Consider the following 17,263-nt stretch of genomic DNA (forward strand, 5'->3'; position numbering starts at 1 on the left):
CACAGACAGCTACTTGTAAGGAGATGGAGAGATGTGTGGATAGAATGTCAACAAATGATAAATCAGAGAATGGACTCAACAGCGGTGTCTCTCCTACTTTCTGTTCCGCTTGATGTAGTAAGCGTCTATGTATGGAAATGCTGTTTCTCTTAGAAAAGGTCGGAGGGCTCTCTGAAAACTCCAGTCTTTGATCATAAGCTGTTCTGTGGGCAGTGGGCTAATGTATGGTCTAATCTCAGTATTTATTTGTTCTACAAGACTTGACTTCCAGAGCTGAGAGTCGTAGAACTCGGAAAAATTTCTCATAGATTGTGGTAACATCCTAAAATGTCTCTCAGTCGTGGTTACTGGGACTTACTGCTTTGTGGAATATGTTTCCTTAGAGTTAAGTAAGCCACTTGACTCTTTCTTATAAGAACCTACGAAGATGTTAATAATATTAATTTTATCTCCCTGGAGGCTAAAACAAAACAAAATGGTTGAACATGGCATTTTTAGCATAAGTCATAGTCGGCCGAGGGTGTCCTTATCTGAGAAGAGTGACTGACTTGTGCCTTCAGATAGCTCTCATGTTTTTCTATGTGTTGGTCATCTAAGAAGCATCCTGGGGTGGAGGGGCATGTGAACATTCTGTGCCACTTTCTATTTCCGGAAGAAACTCTGTTGTCAGTGAGTTCCTATTTTTTCAAGGCAGAATCCCAGGTGCAAAGAAGAAAAATCGCCAGATATTCACTGAGATCAGAAGAGGGATTTTGCAGGCTAAAATTTCTAGCTGAGCCCTGCATCCATTGCTCCGTGTGCACCCTTATGTATGTGCTTGCCGGCAGAAGTTTAAGAACTGTAGATTTGATTGAGCTGGGATGGTTGGGACTTGGAGGTGACCTCAGTCTGCAAGGCCCACTGGTTTAGAAATATTGGCAATTACGGCAGTTAGGTCTGGGAGGGTCGGGAGGTATTGCTGCAGTCGCCGTCTCCAGCTATGAAAGCACTTTACTGTCTTGTTATTTTTTCCTTCTGCATCAAAGTCTAGTTACATAATGAAGATTGCTGTGGCTTCCCTTGCCTTGGGGTCTTGGTGATTAAGGTCAGAGTAAAGGCAACACTGTATAAAAAGCAAAAAGGTGAATATTAGCTCCTGTCAAAGTAGTCGAGGGACAGCATTTGTTAGCTCCCTCCCTCCACCCGTAACTAGTGGGGTAAGTAGCTAATTCATAGACACCTCCCTTCCATCTCTTCCCTGCTGTCTGTTTCTGCCTCTATTCTACCCACACCAGCCTACAGACCACTACGAGGAAGCAGAGGTTCAGACAGGCAAAACTGTTGCCACAGCCTCTCTCCCAGTCCTTCTGGTCCACTCTTGGGCTGTAGAGGAAGCCCCCACCCTATCTGGAGGGGGTCTCCAGTACCCCACCCATGACCTCATCGCCGGCAGCTTCGAGAGCTGGATGGCCAGCGCTTGCATGGCGCCTGAGTGGACCCTGGGGATGGGTGTGGCCTAAAAATGCGCAGTATGGCATGACGTGACTTCCCATCACGGGCTCCCACAGAGGCTGCCAGCATTACTAGAAGCCAAACTTGCCAGACCCCACCCCAGGACCCAACGAGCACACCCCCACCCCAATGCGCACCCTAGAAGATGAAAACAAAGGCAATCAGGGTTGCTAACAAAAATCCCCCAAGCCAGCTGACTCATCCGAGACTCAGCCACAGGGGCTTTAGGATGAAACACGGATGATGCCGTGGAAGCAGCTAGTCAGGGTTGTCTCCAAAAGCGTCTTGATGAGAGAAACCCAAGGTTATCTGTGTTCTTGTTACAGAATCTGGGAAAGAGAAACAGCCTCTTGCAGGAACTGAGGTATAGGTGGGGATAAGGCTAACTACTAAACTGCCAGGAGGACACCAGCTACCTGTCTGACCTGCTTTGGTATGAACCAGGCTTAGCCACGTTTGTGGGGATACAGATTCGGCCTCATGTTAGTAGTCCAGACTTGACAAGACAAGCTTAGTAATCAATGGCTGAAGGACTAGAGAAGTAATTCCATGTTCTCCAACAAGCCTTCCCAGAGGCCCCACTGTGTGCCAGACACTAAAAGCTATCTTAAAATTAGCATCAGTGTAAACAATAGGAGAACGCCAAGAAGTATCTTGTACAGCAGTCCACTTGGGTCAGAGATAGAGTCATATAGAGCAGCCTTTGGAGCCTCCAAAGTCAAAGAAAGATGGTGCACCCTGTCAGAGAGGTATAAAGGCTACCCCAGCTTTCCAATGGGGAAATATGTGGATGGTAAATCCGTTTCTCAGAGTGAGTTCCAAGGCAAAAGGTTTTACTGGTGTTAGGTAGAGTACTAGCTAGAGTATTTTCTGGGTATTAGTCCAGAGTATTGTCTGGTCAGGCAACTTTGGGAATGTGGAAAGCTATGGACCACAGTGAAGTAGGGCATTTGGTTTCAACTTCACAGATGTTGGACATCGACTCCCAGCCTGCACCCTGTGTATGAACTTGGACAGATTCAAATATCGGGGTCTTCACATGTTAGATGAGAATAATAAATAATATTCATCTTCAGAGGTCATTCTGAGGATGGCCTCAGAGAGTCCTCATGAGGGTCTAGGCTTGATAATGCCAGCTATGATCAGCAATTCCGAGTTAGGTTTCCTGCAGGACCTCTTCCTATTTTAGCTGATCCGCATGTTTTCTGACTCACCACAAGTGGGATCATTACAATCTAATGTTTTCTGAACTTCAAAAACGCAAGCATGAACGCATGCTGGAAAGCTAATGAGCTGAGGACAAGTGTCCTTACACCGCATGAGCTTTCCTAAGACTTAATAGAAATGTACCGGTTTCCACCGGCCACTTCACAGGCTGCTCCCTTCAGGAGCACACCACCTTCCGAGATCCAACTCACATCCAAGAAAATTGATTTATAATATCCAATTTCAACTTTTAGAAGGAAAAGGGGCAGAAAAGTAAAAATGCTTTCAGTAAGTGACCACTGGGAGCGTCAGTCTCTACCTCCTGAATGCAGAAGAGATTCCAAATAAATGAAACTTCAATAAAAATAGATCCCAATAATCAGATGAGCCAGCCATGTTCCTTAATGTCTGGCTTATGCAGACAATCACTCCTGATCCTACAGAACAGGTGTAACATATCTTTCAGAGTCTAAGTGCTAAAGGAAGGGCGGTGGGTCTGCAAACAGAACTTCATCTGATGCCATGGGTCCCTGGCCAGGAAAGAGTCCACAAATCAGAGAGCATGCAATACAATCCCTAGAGAGTGAAGACCTGTGGGCGGGGCATTGGACACTAACAGTCCAGGAGAGAACTGAGGAGTAGCAGGAGAGCAGTCCTGACAGATGGAAGTACAACCACAGAGAGTAGAGTACCAGGGAAAGATGAGCTGCAGACACTAGGTTGCAGTCACAGCGAATCTTGAATGCCAGAACACAAGGTTTGAATGTTGTTGTTGGTGGTGGTGTTTTGTTTCATGGAATAACCATTAAATGTTTGCAAATAAGAAAGCAATGTGATAATAACAGAGAGAAAACCTTGCTAGGAGCTAGGCAGTGAGACATCAGTGGTGGAAGCTCTTGCAGACATTATGTGAAGAAGGGTACACTAGGCCCAGTCTACAGAGTCCAAAGCAACCCTCAGGCTTCACTGATCCACCCTCCCTGTGGTCCTCCTCAATTCCAGTATAGTGGACCGGGGTAAAGAATGAGGAGTGTCGGAGGGGCAGGTTGGCCCCAGAAAGCCCTCCCAGTCCACACTCACGAAGATGACATTCTAAGCAGTTTCATGGAAATCGTGAACGATACAGTTCCCTCTTCCATCACTGGGTTCCAGACTTACCTCATATCAAGCAGGCACATTTCCAAAACAACCTTTGACTCTACAAAAGTTTTATGAGTGTATAGCTATGGTGATTACATAATAATGGTATTGGCATGCAATGGGGGGGGGGGCGTTGTTTTAATATATCCCTTCAAGAGGGACTAAAGTCCTGCCTCCTGGCTGCCTGCCTTTTGCAAAAATAAACTCTCTTATGTCTGAGGATTCTGACAGCAGTTTGTACCACACTCTCTGAGTTTGATCTGCACAGGAGTTGCTTTATAAGCCTCTACAGTGTCCAGTACCCCAGGTGATGGCATTCAGAGGTCAGGAATTAATTCCCCTGGATTCCCCAGGGCCTTAAAAATGGCACAAAACACAATCTTAATTTACAAGCAGTGGTCTGCAAGAAATGTCACATTCCCATCCTGTCTTTAATTCAACTGAAATCTGAGTCCAAAATTCCACACCAACAAGGCCTGAACTTAGAACATTATTGGTGCTGCCAACTCCACCATCTGCAGCACCAGGATCAAGCACCGATCTCCGGCAAACCTCGTTCACACCGGTTAAGACAGCTCTCATTGACTGCATGTCCCTTAGGCCTTTGAATCACACTTCCAAACCCTGGCTGGGGACCAGGAATCATTGAAAAGATGGGGAAGCCTAGGATCTGAGCATTACTAGGCATCCCTGGGCATGGAGATATGACAAACAGTGCTGGATAGACACATTGAGTCCTTATAGACTCTTCAACCCAAGTCTGGCAGATCTGGGAAAACCTTTCATCTAAACTCTTTCCCTTCCCCTCCCACATATATACTTTTTTTTTTTGAGATGGTGATTTAATTACATTTTTCCCTTCCTTTCCTCCCTCCAAGTCCTTCCCATATGCCCCTCTCCTTCAAATTCATGGCCTCCTTTTCTCATTAACTGTTACTGTGTGCCACATCATGTATTTGTATATACACATATATATTATTTTCTTAAAGATTTATTTATTATTATATCTAAGTACACTGTAGCTGTCTTCAGATGCACCAGAAGAGAGCGTCAGATCTCATTACGGATGGTTGTGAGCCACCATGTGGTTGCTGGGATTTGTCAGGACCTTCGGAAGAGCAGTCGGTGCTCTTAACCACTGAGCCATCTCTCCGGCCCACATATATATTTTTAAATATGACCTGTTGAGTGTTATATAATACTACTACTTGTATGTATGTTTTCAAGGCTGACCATTTGGCCCTGGACAACTGTTCAGTGTTAGGCTCTAGGGAGGAGCACTTCTCCTGATCTCAGCTTTCCTCAGTTACCTGGAGTTCTCTGTAGAGTGTTGGAGCCCCACAAGGGCTCATTTGCCTTTGCAGTTTTGAAAGTTGCTTGGTGTTGTCCTTGTGAAGCTGGAAGTCTCTGAAAAGGATGGTAAAATTTTCTCTTTCCTTGAAACAAGGAAGCGCAAACAATCTGGCCACATCCTTGAAACGGTGTGGTGGAGACGAAGAGCAGCCCATAAATTAACCCTTCGGGAAGCCATTCTTTCCTGTGACCTTTAGATACTAAATAACCACCAGATGTACCACCCCACTGGTTAATAAAACAAATTCTTCAAAGTCACAAGCTTCCCCTAAGGAAGTATTTACCGTGCTCACATTAATGGTGCTCTTTTCTTATGTGCCTGCTACACAGCCAGCCCTTGCACCCGTACTGTTGTAACATCACCCTCGTTTATCGGTACGGAAAGGTAAAAGACTTGCCTCAGGACCTTTAGGTAGTATGCACATGCACACGTATGCATGTGTGTGCATGCGCATGTGCTTTTGGAGGCCAGAGGACAACTTGGATATTGTTTCTGAGAAGACATTCACTTTTATTTTCTTTGAGAAAGGGTCTCTCGTTGGCCTAAGGAGGCTAGAGAGGTTGCCCACTGCACTTCAAGGATCCGTCTCTGCCTCCTCAGCATCGGGATTTCACGAGCACACCATCATGCTCACTCAACATCATTTCCAGATTTATAAACATGGGTGGATGCCAGAGTTAGAACTCAGGTCCCCTTGTCTGCACGGCAGGCACCTCACCAACTAAGCCATTTCTCCAATCCATGAACTAGGTGTTTCCACTCACGTCTGTCTCCAAAAGTAGCCACATACTTTCTACTCTGCCCCCACAGTCTCCCAGAAGAAATACCTTATGTTTTGTTTAGTAATGCAGAACTCTGACCTTAGATAATCCTTCAGTAACTAACTCCAATTGAAATGAAATGTGTTATTATTTTGTTTTATGTGTATAGATGTTTTGCCCAGATGTGTGTCTGTGCACCAGGGGCATGCCTCTGGAGCCATTGGGTCCCCTGGTATTGGAGTTTCAAGCAGTTGTATGTTGATATAAATGGAACCCTGGTCCTCTAGAAGAGCAGTCAGTGTTTGTGACCACTGGGCCATCTCCATAGTTTCTAAAATACATTTAAGTGGAGCTCTTCTATCAATATAAACTCTCTAATTAGTGTGCTAAGAAGCATCCAAAATGGCTTACTACCCTGCCTCCTAGCTCACCTGTATGATGGCAGATGGATGACCCATTCCTATGGAAGAGAGTACAATAAGATAAAGGACATTATTCCATGCACAGTTGGAAAAAAGACCAAATTCTCATCCACTCTTCTGTCTTCTGCCTGTAACTCAGGAGAAGAAACTACCTTCTAACTAATAAACAGCTAACTCACAGAAAAGCATCAGCCTGATGCAGCGTTGAGCCTCTGCATTCTACCAGTAATGCAAAGGCAGGGCTGATACTGTCGCCCTAAAACACATTGCTACCAGATGGTCTCAGAAAAAATTCAAGAGCAGTCATTAAAACACTATTTGCTATAGCTAATGGCCAACATCCTCCAAATAGCTTATCCCCTTAAATTTGAGAAAAAAAATTTAGAGTATTGTGGGTTTTCTTCATTAACATATTGACATAAGACTTTATGGAGTAATTTATATTTCATTCCATTCTGAACTCTAGTTTGACATTAACCTAGTTTGGCATCAACTTGCTTACCAAGGCATTCCATCAGTTTCCGGGATCACTGCTGTTTCCTTGTACACTCTACAATAAATAGATCATGTTTCTGTGTGTGAATTTAGAGGATGTTGTATCTTTAATTCATTCCCCAAATGTAGGTATTGAAAGCTGAAGTCCCATTCAACAGTGCTTGGAGGCAGAGCTTAATGGGAGGCAGTAGGTCATGTGGACTCCACTGCATTGAGTGTATTGATGCCCTCTGCACAGGCTCTCCTTGTGATAAATTCTGTTGTGCATATGTGCTCATATCCTGTTGCTTTCTAAACAAGATGAAACATCATCAAGGCCCTTCCGTATGAGAGTAGGGCTCTTTGATCCAGCCTCCAGAACTTAATGTTTATTACTTGTAAATTGTCCAATCTCCAGTATTCTGTCATAGCAGTACCAAGGGTATTGGCATGGAAGCTATGAGCTTCTATTTCTTGAGCACCCTCCTTGTCAGCCATATGCCTTCCACCCTCCTCAATAAACCCCACCCTTGTGAGCACCCAGCCCTTGGTTCCTAAGGCAGACCTATACTAACTAAGGTCTGAAGAGTCTGAGTCCATTTCCAGTAATAAATTATATCAAGCCATCTTATTGCCTACCAAAGAATTGCAACTTCATATAATTCCAATGTAATCAGGAGAGGTAATGTAAAACTCTTGCTTCTTGAAGAAATTTGCATAGCATGTCCTTGAATACACCATCTGTTTGTTTGTTCTACATTTGCCCCTGAGGCCAAGCGTGAACACTCTCCAAATGGACTTTTTAACTCCATCCAAGATGTACACTTTACTTTCAGCTTTAATACCAGCAGGTGCAAAATGCTGATGCCTAGTAAAATCATCTCCAGATCACTAGAAAGTTCTTCATTGTATCAGAATCTGGGTGTTAGTGAGGGCTTACGGCTGTCCTTCTGCCTTCATACATAGCAAGGGAAAGTCCTCTTTCCTCTGCCTGCCTTCTTCCAACTCTCTAGGATATCCATTGATGGGAAGAATGTTTCTCTGTGCTCTGTAAAGTTAAGGTAGGTGTGTGTGTGCATGTGTGTGCGTGTGCGTGTGCGTGTGCGTGTGTGTGTGTGTGTGTGCTCCCTTGACACAGAATCCAGGCTTGACCCCAGGTTTCAAATGACCTCCACATCTCCCATCATAATGTTTACTTTTTTTTGTTACTATGATGCAAGTATCTTGACAGAAGCAACTTAAGGAAGGAAAGTTGGTTTTGTCTCATAGTTCAAGAGGACAGTGAGTCATGATTGTGAAGTCAAGACAGCAGGAGCCTGAAGCAGCAGGTCACTGTGCATCTACAGTCAGGAAAGAGAGAACAACAGTTGCTTATGCTCAACTAGCCTTCTCCCTTTTGCTCAGTCCAGGACCCAAGTCCAGGACCCAAGTCCAGGGAACAGGGCCCACTTTTACGGTTTGTTTTCCTATCTCAATCATCCTAACCAAGATCATCCTTCACAGATGTTCTTATAGGCTTATCCCAGAGGTGGTTCCAGATCCTGTTTGGATGATAATCCATATACATGTCAAATCCATTTCCAAGTCCTGAGGTATGGAGATTACTTAATGGCTTGCCCTGAAAAAAAAATAAAGTAAGGCAGGGGAAGACCAGGGGAGAGAGGGAAGGAGGGAGAGAAGGAAGAATGGAGGGTATCAATTAGTGATCTTAAATGGAAAATCAGATGTTTCTCAGGGTATGCCTAACTACCACTCAGGATACTGTCTGGCACCCACAGAACAGGGAATATGTTAAGCTCTGTGACTCAAAGATCCAATTTCTAATAATGCTAAATTTGCACCAATAATCTCATTAGAAAAAAAAAACAACTAAGAATGGTGGCTTTCTTCCCTCTGAACAAATTAACACTTAATTTAATGAATACAAACAAAATGCAAGTAAGAGAAACCCAGCAAACCAGGGGCTCTGGAAGAGACTTGTGTAAGAGTGTAAACATGTCAAGGAAGATAACTGCAGCCAAGCTGGACATATTTCCATGACCATGTGGACACCATGAGAAGCACATTCCAGGCTGCCTGGCCATGACTTGCTCTCATTATGTTATGCGCATTTATCCACAGTCTCACTTGCTATGGTGTCATGGTAGAACAGTTGCTTTCAGCACTCATCCATAGTCTGAGAAGATTAAACAGCAAGTTCCATAAGTAAATAATTTATGTTTTAAGTTACACATTCAGAGTAGTATAGTAAACCTCACAGCATCCTGCACTCTCCTCCCTGGGACATGGATCTGTCCGTTCTCCAGAGTATCCCTTCCTTGTGTGCTACCTATGTCCTGGTCACTTGCTAGCCTTTCCAGTGATCAAGCTGAGTCTTCTGACTCGGTAGTGTACACTTTCACATAACCCTATTTTACTTGATACTGATCCCAGAGTGCACATATTTATTATAGTTTAATTTTTTAACATTGTTGCTTATTATTATTAATGCCTTCAACTTCCTATTATACCTAAAATGTATCAATTAAACTATATATTGATACATTATAACTAATGTATCTATTATACTATCATATATATGTACGTATAGCTTTAAAAAGCCATAGTAAACAGAGGTCAGTCCTATGTGACGTTTGGGTTTTTTAATGTTATCTCTGTAGAGAAAAGAACATATGCATGTCTGGTTTGGGATGACTTGTGCTTGCTATTTGCATATACAACTCAACTCCTTCCATGTTGTTTCTATCAATGAAAGAAAATATAACCACTTCTCAAAAATACAATATCACTAGGACACCAGCTTGCTGGGCAATGCTCTGAGTTAGCAACCACAGTTATATATCTACAGGCATTAACAGCAGAAGCCAAAAACAAATATATATGTACAGGAAAGACCCCAGGGAGTAGGGACCACATGCTTTAGCATACATGTGCATACACACACACACACACACACACACACACACACACACACACACACACACACAAATGCACACATAAAAATGTGTACACACACAAAAACAAATGTATACAACACATGCACACACAAATACTTGTGATAAGTTTGACCTGCAGAAACAGCACTTTCATATGGTTCAACTCACTATTATATAGAAATATTTTAAAGTTCTATTTTACTGTCAGGTGAGAAATCTCAGGAGCACTTGCCACTCAGCATCGAGTCCTGATTTAGCATGTACACATAAGCCGATGTTCCCGGCAGCAGCGTACACTGCAGCATACACTCACCCCAAAGACAGTGCAACAGTCTGTAAAGCCCCTCCATATTCCACAACACCACTCCACAGCTCACACTATACATCTGCCCCTGTAGGACCCAAAGCCTTACGACTGTCATGACAACCACATAAATGAATATATAATTTGTTTGCCAGTGGCTCTAGTATCTTCACATCTTTGGTCATAAGTCTCAGAGGGTTACATGTAAAATATATTTCACTACCCGTTCCCAAAAGGGTACACCGTGGAGCCTATGATCAGATGACCCTATCATCTGCGCTTGGCCATGTCAGTCTCTATACCCCTTAGCTCCTCTGCAGTGACTCAGTTACCCCTTCAGCTCCCTCTTTTCTGGTCCTTAACCAGGCCACTGTATGACAGCTGCCTCCTCCACTGCTCTCTCCCTGCTGTCTTCTTTGAACCGTGCCTGTCTTTCATTTTCTGCTTTCTGTTTACCCATCTTGTCTTCCCAAATTCTCTGTTCTTCCCATTCCTTTCTCTCCAAGTCCTCTCCTTTTGTGTTTCCCCACACCCCGTCTAGTCTGCTCTCTCTCTCTCTCTCTCTCTCTCTCTCTCTCTCTCTCTCTCTCTCTCTCTCTCTCTCTCTTTCTCTCTCCATTTTTATTTGTGCATCTGTCTCCTTCAGTTTCTACATCCCTAGATAACTGGGGTTTCTAGCAAACATTCCATAAATACCAGTCGGTCCTTTTGTATGTGATTTTAGGTGAAGGGAAAGAAATATGCAAAATAAACAAGTGAAATGGAAACATAAAATCAGAGCCATGAAAAGGAGGAAAAATAAAATATGTGACCCGAAAGGATCAGTCTAGTTAGAGTTATTGACCATGAAATTCTGCTTCCTGGCAGCCCACCAGTGAATTTTTAGACCCACACATTCTCTGGCGCATGGAGGGTGAAGAGCCAAAGGAGAGGAAATGAATTCTCTTTTTGCCTTGACCCAGCCCTGCTTTTGGAGCACATATTATTCCCCATAACTCCATTTTGTTTTCAACAATCCATTAATCTTTCACTGCACACCCAGAGCTTCGTTGTGTTAAAGCCTCATTCACATCCTGTTTGGAAGGTTGTTCTATATGGTAAATACAAGGCTTCTGATGAAGGCCATTTATGTGGATGCTGTTGCTATGGTCTTGCGAAAGGAGACTTGTAAGTTTTGGTTAGTGAGCTTCCTGGATACAGGTTCCAGCTGCAGGGGGGGTGGGCTTAAGGGAGAAAGAATCGGATAAAGAAAGAATGACAGCTCTTCAGATTCTTTTCCATTTTTCTTCAAAGGCACCCAGTGCTTCACCCTTTCTTTGCCTCTTGCCTATCACCTGCACTCTCTGAGACCCATTTCAGGTTAAATATCTTATTCCCGGGATAGTGACTCCCAGGGTTTACCACAAATGCCTTGGTACTTAATCTAAAAAGCCTTCAAGGTAAGGGCTAGCTCTAGAGGTGAGTTTGGCTCTTGTGTTTTCTAGCTAGCATCACTGGTCAATGGGATTTTCATCTGCATCTCTTTGTAAAGAAAACAAGGAAGGGGGTATTCGTTAGACTCACGATAGGTGTGAAGCCGACAAGCATAGGAATAACAAGCAACCCAGATCCCTGCTTGGTTTGAGTCACATGCACATCACTCTCCCAACAATATCCTAAAGAGTATCCTAGCCAGATGGGACAGCACCTGCAGTGAGCTGCAAGCCTCCCTTCTCCAAAGCAATGTAGTCATGCTACAGCTGCCATGCCCCCAACAACACCACTTAAGAAAACTAATTCCTTTTGTGGCCTAAACTTATCCTGATACTAAGGGCAGTGGGACAAGCCAACCTAGACCAATTTAGGCTGCATGTGCAGACAGGAAAACACTATCCTTAGCATAAACATTTGGAGAGAAAAAAAAAACTCTATTTAGCATCTTATGCCAATGCATAATTTGCATATGATTACATATGCATAATTACACAATATTAAAATCAGATGTATCCTAGGAAAAACATATCCAATGGCTTACATAACTCAAACCTACCAGTTAAAACAGATATCATCCATACTCTGCCCCAACCACTAACTCTTCCTCCTGGAGCCATACAAAGAAACCCCTGGCAGTAACCATGGGCACTGAGGAAGGAACTGTGCTTGAAGCGTTCTTGCTCTTTGTCCTCTTTTTCCTGTCTGTACTTTCACATCACTTTGGAATGAAACCCCTCCATCCTGTGTGCTTTTGTGTGCTTCTCCGGTTCTTTAACAAGATGTCAAGAACCTGCAAACACCCAGTCCAGACAGAGACAATGGGTAACAGGGTTTCAATCAAATAGTAAGGTTCAGTGTAAATAAACCATAGCTACTGTTAAAATCCTGTCTTCACCCTTGAGAATGGACTAGAATAGAAACCATTAGCAAGCAGGGTGTGGACTGAATCATGGTACATCAGGTTCTGTTCCTTTCCTTCCTTTGTCCTTCCTTTTTTTCCTCTCTTCCTTTTTCCTTCTCATTCTAATGTCCCCAGTGTGGACACACATATAATGGGCATCCTAATTAAACCCTACCTGGGTAGATTTCATGGCAACAATTCCAACTGTAAACTGACTTCATTGTAAAACCTTCCCTGCTTCTCTACACAAGGCAATATTCTGAGCCTGACTTAGGTGACATCCTGAAAGAGATTGAGGTACCTGTGACAGGCCAAAGCATGCCTGACAGTGTCACGTACTTCAACAATGTGGGCACTATGAGTAAGGGAGCCTCAGAAAGACCCTAAAGTGCAGGCTCTCCCAACAACCATTACATCAGAGCTCTGGGGGCAGCACTGAAGCAAGCATAATTTTTAGAGCTCCCCCAGTGACTTTAAAGTGCAGTCGTTATGAAGAATCACCGATTTAAGGAGTGTGTTAGTCAATGGTGTGGAAAGCCGCTGAGTTCCCAAGGCTTCGTGACTCTCCCTGGATTTGACAGCCCTGATTATACTTTAGCCCTTGCAGAACCTTTCTAGGAACTTTGAAGAAAGGGAAACTAGGCTGTGGGGAAGGAAGACCACAAAATGCCTACAGCAAGGATATCCTTGCTGTCTTTCAACAACAACAACCTCAAAATGAGGGACATGAGGGAATGGCCCTATAGGAATTAACAAAAATAACATAATTCATTTTCAGAATATAATTGATTTTTTTAGAATAGGCAAGGCCTAAGCATTTTTGAACCAGGATAAGTCAAACCAAATCACATTAAGTTTACTAGTTAAACTTTTTTAAATAGGGAGATGCTGTTTGACTTTACCCAATAGATTTATCAGAAGGTCGTGACCAAGTGGCTTCCAACCACCGCACCTCATTGTATATTTCTTTTTAATTGCTACTTGTGAAACTGGTTAAATGTGTTACTTCATCACCTCTCCTTATCTTCACAATTATTCCGTGAAGTGATTCCCTTCCATTTTACACATAAGGAACAAACTCAAGATGAGTTGACAGGACCCACAGAGCACAAGAGCTTGCCTAAAGTCAGTAAGAAGCCAAACTAAGACTCAAGCCTGGGTCATAATGAACCTCTAAAGCTACTGTCTTTGACCCTGATCGTCTGGATGTAAAACACAGCTTCAATTCCTGCAAAACTGGGTGTTCATTTTATAACCTAGAAAAAAATTTGACAACTGTGCCCCAAAGGCTGTGCCAAACACCAGAGTCTCAGAATAAAAGAGAAACATATCCCCAAGGCTATAGCCATCTTTTCAGATCCAAATCATTTCAAAGAAGAGTGGAAGGGTGTGAGGCCTTTGCTATCAATGCCACAGATGCCCAGGGTGTTGGTAGAGGAGCAGCCAGAATAGAAATTGCCCATAACTGCCACTAATCAGGAAATGTCGCTCCCTCAGCTCTGGACAGTCAGGGTTCGATAGAAATGATTGCTGCAAACACCATTCATCTCTACCATCTGCTCCTTCCTCCTCCCTGGACAAGTACTCCTTGCTGACTTCTGTCTGCCAAAGTATCATGTGTGCCAGCTCATTTGGCCATCTCCTCTTGAGGAAACCCAGTCTCCACAGCCTTTGATTGCTCTGAAAACTGATTAACGTCCATTTGCAAGCCACAGTCTCCTGCTAATGCCTCCAGGTGTCTGTGATCCACAGAGCTTTGATTTCTGCTCTATTAACTTAGAAGAGAATTAAACCTAGTAAAAATATAGCATTTGCTCCAAATAGCCACATAATGCAGGGCAGTGAGATGCTCTCCTTTGGTCTGTAAAATGCCGAGATTTGTGTGAGTTCTCCTCTGCAATGAGGAGAATAAGCAAAATGTCACTTCTCCCTCATGAGAAAGGCTGATGGAACATCCCCTTGAAGGAGAAAATGGCACTTTATATCGTCTTAATAAAAAAAAAAAACACACACACACAATTTAATGCTACATTTAAAGGGGGAAACTGGGTTGTAACTTCACTCCAGAACAAATTTAGGTTCCTCAAGTATAAATCTCTTAATAAGACTATAAGTTGGCTTGTTCAGTTTGGATAGAAAAAAAATCACAATGTCCAATAAAGCACTTACTTCCTTTCCAGCTCACATTTTCTGTTCTTTTCTTTTTTTTTTTTTTCAAAAATTATTCTAACAAGATTTTGAAAGAAGGCATGTTTTATGTCCATAAATACAGCCATCTCTGATAGAACATATGACTCAGACCAAATTGGTTCAGGGAGTTTATGGCAATTTGGTCATGGCTGCTGTCCAGGATATTCACAGTTTATTGCAACAGTTATAAGGAGAAGGGGGAAAGTAGGTACCAGCTCAGCATTCTGCCTGGAGTTGGACCTCAGCTCTAACTGGATGCTGGACTAGTATTACCCCCACCCTGCTATTAGCCCCCAGAGTTGTTTATCATCACTTCTTACCTAAAAAGAAGCTGAGGGAGATGAATAGACAGCATGACCAATACATACTTGAGATTGCTATATAAGCTGCACTTCTCTAGTGTTTCATATTGTGTTGGGATCCGTACATGAATATGACTTGGAAGGTAACAGCAACCAAGCCAGAAACAATCTCTAAGATCCATCTCTGGAGGCAAACGTCCCCTATGAGTATCAAGCTTTCATAAGGCACATCCTAGTATTCAGAGCCAGGGTAACAGGTTTCAGTGACCTTGCCCACAGGTGGTTGTGAGTGAAGCTTTTGTGGAAGACTGATGTGTGCATTTAATCACCATCAAACCCAAATTAGCAGCTAGGAGAAAAACAAGGCAAAGGAGAAAAGTGTGCACAGGGTTTTAAAGGAACGAGAAAACCCACATATATAATCAGGAACAGGGAAGGAAAGACTTGCCTATGGTATCTCCCCTGAAGGCCAAGTAGCTCTGTTTAGTCAGAAAGGAATGTTTGGAAAGAAAAATTGTAAGATGAAAGAAAAAGATTAGAAAAAGGATTTGAATTGTGAAAGGATGGAAATGGAGGGGAGGTGATTCTGACTTTCTTCTGAAAAGAATTGGAAGCCATCAAAGGCTCTGGTGTGAGGGAGAGACATGTGGAAAGCAGAGTTTGGGAAGATTAAGCCACTGCAGTGCAGGAGGGGAGGTACTGCAGTCTGGGGCCAGATGGGGACCTTCCCTGTCATTCCAATGCTCTCTGGAGGTCAGAACTAGGTGAGGCTCTGAGTTCTTTCAGCTCTGCTGAGCTCTGCATTGAGCGCAGGAAAGCCTGGAGGATGAGCCAATGACCCAGAGCTTGGCAAAATGTGTTTCATGCTGAAGGGTCTAAGTGCCCTTGGCCTTTGATGTGGAAATGTCATCAGGACATTGAATAAATTCCAGAAGGTCTTCCGGGGGAGAACATGCAATAAGGAGGCCCCACACAACACACATGAGGACCTTGGTGAACAGAGAGATGCCGATGAGGGGGAAAGCAGACTGGAGGAAAAAGAGATCTTTCCCCCAATGCGGTAGGACATAAATTTAAATTATGTGTCTCAGTGCAGAAACAATATGTGAAGCCTCACTTGAATACAGCTAGTGCTTGAAGAATGGTTTTCCGCAGTCATTCTGCCTTACCCTCTGAGTACTCATACAGGCACATGAGCCTCTGATGAATTCTACAGTGCAATCTACAGAGACTAATGCACCAGGGGCATCCTAGCTGGGACTCAAATTTGGAAGCAAAAGGTTCTTTCACATTGCTTAGCAGTTATTCAAGAATGCTATGCTAGGGAACAAGAATTCAACTTGCTGTCACTCTTAGCCATGTGACCTTGGGCGAGTTTGCTCATTATTGAATAGGAATAGAAAGACAAGGGTTCAGTCTTGACAGAATCTTGCTCAAAACAAGGAGGTGGCTGAGGAGTGAGCACGGTCGGATACCAATATAGACAGAGCCAGGCAGGAAAAGCAAATGAATCTTGTAGGGTTCCTGAGAATTCAGAGCTCACTATGTACTTGCCTTACTTGGGATTCTCATGAACAAAGGAGCCACAATTCATTATCCAATTAGAGAGAGACCAGAGAATGAAAAAAAGAAAGATTTACTGTGGCTTATCAAAAAAAATAAGCTCCATATTTTAATTATGTCCAGGGCTAATATTATGTTGCTGATCCCAGAAGTGAGAGTGAGGAGGAGCCTCTGCCAAAATGATGATGGGTAGAGATGGGTAAAAGTAGACTGATGTTAACAACATTTGAGTGATGGATGAGTCTACCTTACAGAGAACTCTGTAGGACATCGTGAGACTCATGGCATCCCAGCTCCTTTCTGCCTCCCAAAGAAATGGGACAATCTCAGGAACCTCCAGGAAAATACTCTACCACAGTCTCATGCCTGCACTAAACCCATATGCAGAGAACACTAGACCACTGAAACAAATGTCAGTATAAGAAACTGAATTGTGGAACTGAACAATAAATCTCAGCATGGAAGATACTTTACAGGTTGTCATTCAAACTGCTCAAAGCCTTGACAGAATATCTGGGCCCTCCTTGAGAATTTTTGTTGGCTAGCCATCATGTTTAGAGTCTGCTATCTAGGTCCAGATATCCTGTGAATCCCTTCCTTCCCTTTCAAAGAAAGATTCTTTGCCGAGGAACATCAAAGTGCATGACAAGGCCACTTAAGAAGTAGGACCCACCCTATCGAAGAAGAAGAAGAAGAAGAAGAAGAAGAAGAAGAAGAAGAAGAAGAAGAAGAAGAAGAAGAAGAAG

General features: G+C 43.3%; 1 protein-coding gene across 2 annotated transcripts in view; it reads left to right on the forward strand.

Annotated features, from left to right (window-relative positions):
- C1qtnf7 (C1q and TNF related 7) overlaps positions 1-17,263 on the forward strand; it is a 101,259-nt gene that overhangs the window by 581 nt on the left and 83,415 nt on the right. The gene's annotated exons all lie outside the window — the stretch shown is intronic.

Source organism: Mus caroli, chromosome 5 (assembly GCF_900094665.2).
Source record: "Mus caroli chromosome 5, CAROLI_EIJ_v1.1, whole genome shotgun sequence".
Classification (NCBI taxonomy): Eukaryota; Metazoa; Chordata; class Mammalia; order Rodentia; family Muridae; genus Mus; species Mus caroli.